Source organism: Galeopterus variegatus, unplaced genomic scaffold, assembly GCF_000696425.1.
Source record: "Galeopterus variegatus unplaced genomic scaffold, G_variegatus-3.0.2 Scaffold146, whole genome shotgun sequence".
Taxonomy (NCBI): Eukaryota; Metazoa; Chordata; class Mammalia; order Dermoptera; family Cynocephalidae; genus Galeopterus; species Galeopterus variegatus.
In genome coordinates, this window is record NW_007726257.1 from 212,499 (window position 1) to 218,240 (window position 5,742).

The 5,742-nt window shown below is 38.0% G+C and overlaps 1 long non-coding RNA gene across 1 annotated transcript; it reads right to left on the reverse strand.

Annotated features, from left to right (window-relative positions):
- Positions 1-1,654: 1,654 nt before the first annotated feature.
- On the reverse strand, positions 1,655-5,708 carry LOC103606669. The gene is made up of 3 exons (XR_551907.1): positions 5,673-5,708; positions 4,343-4,510; positions 1,655-1,870 (listed from the first exon to the last, which is right to left on the reverse strand). It is a non-coding gene; the product is annotated as an uncharacterized LOC103606669 (long non-coding RNA).
- Between the last annotated feature and the right edge of the window lie 34 nt (positions 5,709-5,742).

A 5,742-nucleotide genomic window follows, 5' to 3' on the forward strand; every position in this document is an offset into this window, starting at 1 on the left:
GGCGTTGCTCCCGCACCTCGCTCAGCCAGTGAGCGGGAACCGGTCCGTATGTGGGATCTGAACCCTCGGGCGGGAGCGCCGCCGCGCTTCCCAAGCGGTGCACTATCCAGTGCTCCACCAGAACCGGTCCGTATGTGGGATCTGAACCCTCGGGCGGGAGCGCCGCCACGCTTCCCAAGCGGTGCACTATCCAGTGCTCCACCAGGCCGGCCCATACAGTTGATCTTTAAAAATACCTGTTATGAAATAAAACAAACTGGAAAGTGTATAAAACATGGATGTAAAGCTGAACACATTTTTATAAAGCAGAGATGCTGGTAACTACCGAGGTCATGAAACATGACACTGTCCCTGAAGCCCCATGTTCTCTTTCCTAGTCACAGCTCTCTTGCTTCCCCTTGAGTTGGTTGGTGTTATGTATTTCCTTTTCCTTTTTTTTTTTTTTTGTCCTTTTTGAGACCGGCCGCACCGCGCTCAGCCAGTGAGCACACCGGTCCTTTCCTTTTCCTTTTATTTCAGTCTTACCACCTAACTTACATCCCTTAAAAATATGGATTAGTTTGGCTTGTTCTTGAACTTGACATAAATGATATCATGTAGTATTCTGTGTATTTGGCTTCTTTTACCCAAAAGAAGATTCATTCGTATTGCTTAGTATTGTGATAATTTATTCATTTTTGTTGCCATATTAGTATTGCAAGTACGCTACCATTTCTTTGTCCGTTCTACTGCTGAAAGGCAGTTGGGATGATTCCAAGTTTTGGCATTACAAACTACTGTGTCTGACACTGTCTGTGTCTCCTGGTGCCCACGTACTCACTGGAACTGACCTTTTAGCTTCTGTGAGTTGAACTTACTTTGTGCTAACGAGATTTATACCCACCCATGACCATAAGAGGGGAAACTGATAAATACCCTGGAGTTTGGGGATCTGAAGCTGTGGATCTTGTCATGGATTGGTTCCTTTTCATGACAAATTCATATTTCAAAGCACTGAAAACCTAGCAGTTTTCTTACATGTCAGAACAAACCTGCTGTTATTCTAAATGCATTAAACATTTTTTTAAATGGCAAGAATTGGTCTTAAGAGTTTTTTTTTTATTTTGAGTTAATAGCATTTAAATATGAAGGTCTCTGCTTTGTGACTAACAAAAACTTTTGCCAGTATTCCAAATAAAACAATTTTGCTATTTGTCAGAAACAGGAATTTCTTTGAACCAAAGAGATTTTAGCGACACCCTCTTTTTCAACCCCTTCATTTTGTAAATCTGTACATGAATGCTCCTTGAGGTCAAATGTATTCCCAAGGTGATACATTGCTAGTTAGGACACAACCAGGACTTTTGACTTCCAACTTTGAACATTATGAAACTTCCCCAAAATGTTCCGTGGTGCTACCTTTCAAGCTATGGCATGTATAGGAAACTGAGAATGTTATTCTACCCCTGTCACCATCATTCAATTCGATTTATTAATGCACCCACCTTAGTTTGAGCCCTTCTGCTTGCTTTTCCTGGCATCTCATTTCGGTAAGATCAAATATTATGGTAAGATCACACATATTATGTAGCACTGGTGCAATGGTCATGTTTTAAAATATATTCATACATATGACAACAGATGGTTGTAAATTGTTGAATTCTTGAAGTCGCAGTTCTTTAAAAAATTTTTTTTATTATCATTACATGATTGTTTTTTTTAAAATAATTCAAATAATAGAAGTCACAGTCCTGTATCTAACACAACCATCTATTTCTGTTTGTAGAATTGTAGGCTACTAGAGACAGTGGCTCTTTTGCTGCTCTACTGCTGTGATTCCCAAATGCCAGTTTGAGATCTGGAACTGGTCTAGGATGACATTTTTCTTGATCTGTAATAACATGAAGGAAAAAAATACAAGTTAAGGAGTTTTTCATAAAATTAATTTTGTTCAATTGCCCACCTTTTATGCTGAGGTTTGTCTTTCCTACTTTTTTTGTGTGTTAAAGTATCTTTTTAAAAATAGTATTTTTATGGTATTTATAGTTTAAAAATGTTTTTGAAAGCAATGATTGCAACTGTTTTGTTCACCATTCTATACTCAGTTACTTGTACAATGTTTGACATATAACAGAATCAATAAATATTTAAATGAATGAGTAAAAAGTTAGTAAACTTAGTTTGGCTACCAACTGTGTGTGTGTGTGGAGGGGTGGTGTAGGGAGATTTTACTAATCCCTGAAGTCTAAAAGTCTGATAAATTTCAGGTTGTCACACCTGAGGAGTGGTACAAAACACTTCACGTACTGGGTTGAAGTGTTTCACCCGAATTCACATCTACCCAGGACCTCAGGTAACAGGGTCTTTACAGATGTACTTAAGTTAAGATGAGGTCATGATGGTGGGCGCTGATCCAAAGACTGGTGTCCTTATAAGAAGAGAGAGATCTGGACACAGAAACATGGGGAGAAGGCCATGTGATGACAGATACCACAAGGCAGAGATTGTAGTGATGAAGCTACAAGCCAAGGGATGCTGGCAACCACCTGAGGCTGAAAGAGGAAGGGAAGCATCCCACCCTAGAGCCTTCACGGAGAGAATGGTCCTGCCAACATCTTGATTTTGGACTTCTAACCTCCAGAACTGTGAAAGAATACATTTCTGTTGTCTTGAGCCATCTAGTACATGGTACTTTGTTACTTTGTTACAGCAGCCTTAGAAAACTAATATGCCAGGAGTCCAGGCCACTGGATATGACAAGACAGAGAGGGAGAAAGGGTAGGATTTCTAGGAATTGAGGGTGTCTCCTGTGATCTCTCTACTGTGGGGCAAAAAAGAGAAGACAAATGCTGCTTCTTCGACGTATAATTAATGACTATAAGTATGGGGGAACCATTATTTGGAGGATACTTTTCTGTTTTCAGTTATGGAAGAAACAAAAGAAATGCCTTGGGATGATGTAGGAAGAATTTTTGTTAGATATGGATCTTGATGGAAAGAGGTATTAGGTACTTGGGACGGGTTAGAACCCAAAATATGTTTCTAAATAGCTGGATATAAATCAATTTTAAAAATTAACATATTCAAATGTATTAGTTACAGGCATATTTAAAACAATCCTATGATTAATTCATTTATAAGGGAAAGAATAAATAATATTTTGAGAAGAAATATTTATATTCTAATATATAATTTGTATATCTAATTTTCCTATATCCCATTTGCCTAAAATAAGAACTTTCTGTACAAAGGAAGGTTGACTTTAAGTGAAGATTTTTTAAAAAAGCGGCAATGCCTATACATAAGCTTCATTAAGGCAGGTATTTTTTTATCTATACTATTTACTTTGGGTGAATGATGCGTACACATAAAAGTTCAATAAATACTTGTTGAATTTACATTGTTAGGGGAAGGGAGTGGGTCTTCATGGCTTCATTTTCTGGTCTAAAACTTCAATGTTGTGATGTACAGAATGTCTGTTTATTTCAGTGAGGCATGATGTGAGAAATAAGAAAAAGACAAACAATTATGGGGTTAAAAAGTGTACACTAAAATCTGAAAACTATCAAGCCATATCTACAAAATGGACTACCTAAGCTGACAGTGGCAATCTATGCTCTTGATAGAATTCAAATTATCAGTTTTATGAGGGAGGGGTAAGACTTTAGAGAGACCATAAGGTCTCATCCTGCCAGTGAACAGGGAACATATTAATTCAGCTTGGTCTCCTGGGGCCCATTTAGTGCAGTAGAGCAGTAATTTGCTAAATGGGTCCCTCATAATAAAAAAAAGAATGAGTAAACAGTGAGCAATTTAGGCATGGTAAACCACTAGTAGCTCAAGGGATATAAAAATGTGAAACTATAATTAGATTCCTTGTTCATAATGTACTAACTAAATGTATTACATTGTATATTGCATCTTTCTGAGTTTATTTCTGGGCACAGCTGAGTCGTTAACAATTCAGGCTGAAACCATCCCAGCTATCAATTCATGCCTCCATTAAAATTCCAACTGTTTATGTTAGAAAAAAAATTCCAAAGATGGTTTCTTTCATCTTAGATCTAAGGATGCAAACAGGATTAACCTAGATGCAGAACACAGCAAGTCAGTTATAAATCACACGGCATAAAGTAAACTGGTCATAAATTGAAAATTATGTTCTCTTTTCCTAAACTTAGCTGTGAAAATATTTTAGCAAGATGGCATCAGAGTTTACAACTTTTACATTTGATGTTTCTTTTCAGGATTATCTTTCAGCATTTTAAGATGTGATTCTTGAAAAGTGTGACTAGTCAGAAATACGGTATTAGATTGTACATGTGGAACACTTTAACGGGGGTGGGGGGCATTCATGACTTACATGGTTTTAGGATACTGGCGTATTCCCCATTCTACTTTTAAGTAGGAAAAGCTGCTACTTCATGGGCGTCTGGAAAACATTTGTCTTTTACTGCAATCCTTTTCTTACTCAGAGAAATTGTATAGTTGTGTTGGCACAGATGGTGTGGATGCTGTTCCACAATACAAGCTGTAAATACAAGTTTCATTGCCCTTTATCAATTTGTTATTTCATCTACAAGGTTCCAGTTGTTCTGGCATTCAAGGGACTGTCTATTCTTTACGAACTCATTCTCTTTCTCTCTCTCCTCTCATCCCCACGTTTAGTAACTGCCTTGAGGGTTTGAGGTGGAACAAGGGAAGGATCGCATTGTGGACCCTCACCCCCTGTTCTCTCCTCATTCTGATTATTATTATTCTCGCTACCACGGAATACGCCATCTTTTAGATTATGGACTCTATGCATTATATCCATTAAGATTGCATTCCACACCCTCCCTCCCCCGAACACACGGTTTTTTGGATGGGAATGTATTTTCCTTATCTTTCTGCTGAGATACTTTAACGTTATTATTTCCTGTACGTCCCGCTTCCCCACTTTGGTATCCCTGACAGGAAGCCCCCATTTGCATGGAGTGTATGATGGCTCCCTAACGCCTCCCCATTCCAATATTTTGGATACTAAATTCTCTGAGCAAAGTCATTTCTTCAAAAAATTTTCCCCTTGGCGGAGGTATTTTGGTTATGAATACCTTCAAAGAGTAAACAAAATCGTAGAGGATAAAAAGGCAGAGCCCTGGTGACTGTGTGAAGAAAGCTAAATGACAAGAAGCAGAGGGAGTTTACATACTGTACTGTAATTTCTTAGAGAAGGTGCAAATGAACATTTGAGCACTGGTGACAGAATTTATCATTAGAAGAAACTTCCCTAGAGCTTGTTAAATTAGCTAAAGAGAAATAACTCTAGAAATCAGATATATGGGAGTTAATATACATTTCTTAATATAGCAAAAATTAAAGACATTTGTAGGAAATCAGCTAAGGCACTAATGAATATAAAAATGTCTAAGAATTCCATGTTTTAGTACTGAAATTTAACATGTGCTTTGTTTTTCAATCTTATTAAAGAACACCTAGAGGTTGGCAGGTTAGCTCAGTTGGGTAGAGTAAAGCCTTATAATACCAAGGATCACGGGTTTGGATCCCCACTTCGGCCAGCCACCTAAATATATAAATAATGGATACCTAAATTAAAATACCATTTTCAATTTCTAGAACTAATAGTTTGTGTTAGGGGTTACTCAAGGCAACATATGGATTGTGTAATTGAAATTTATTTTCAATATCATTACCTCTTGGGCCGGCCTGGTGGCGCACTGCTACAGTGCGCCGCTTGGGAAGCGCGGCGGCGCTCCCGCCAAG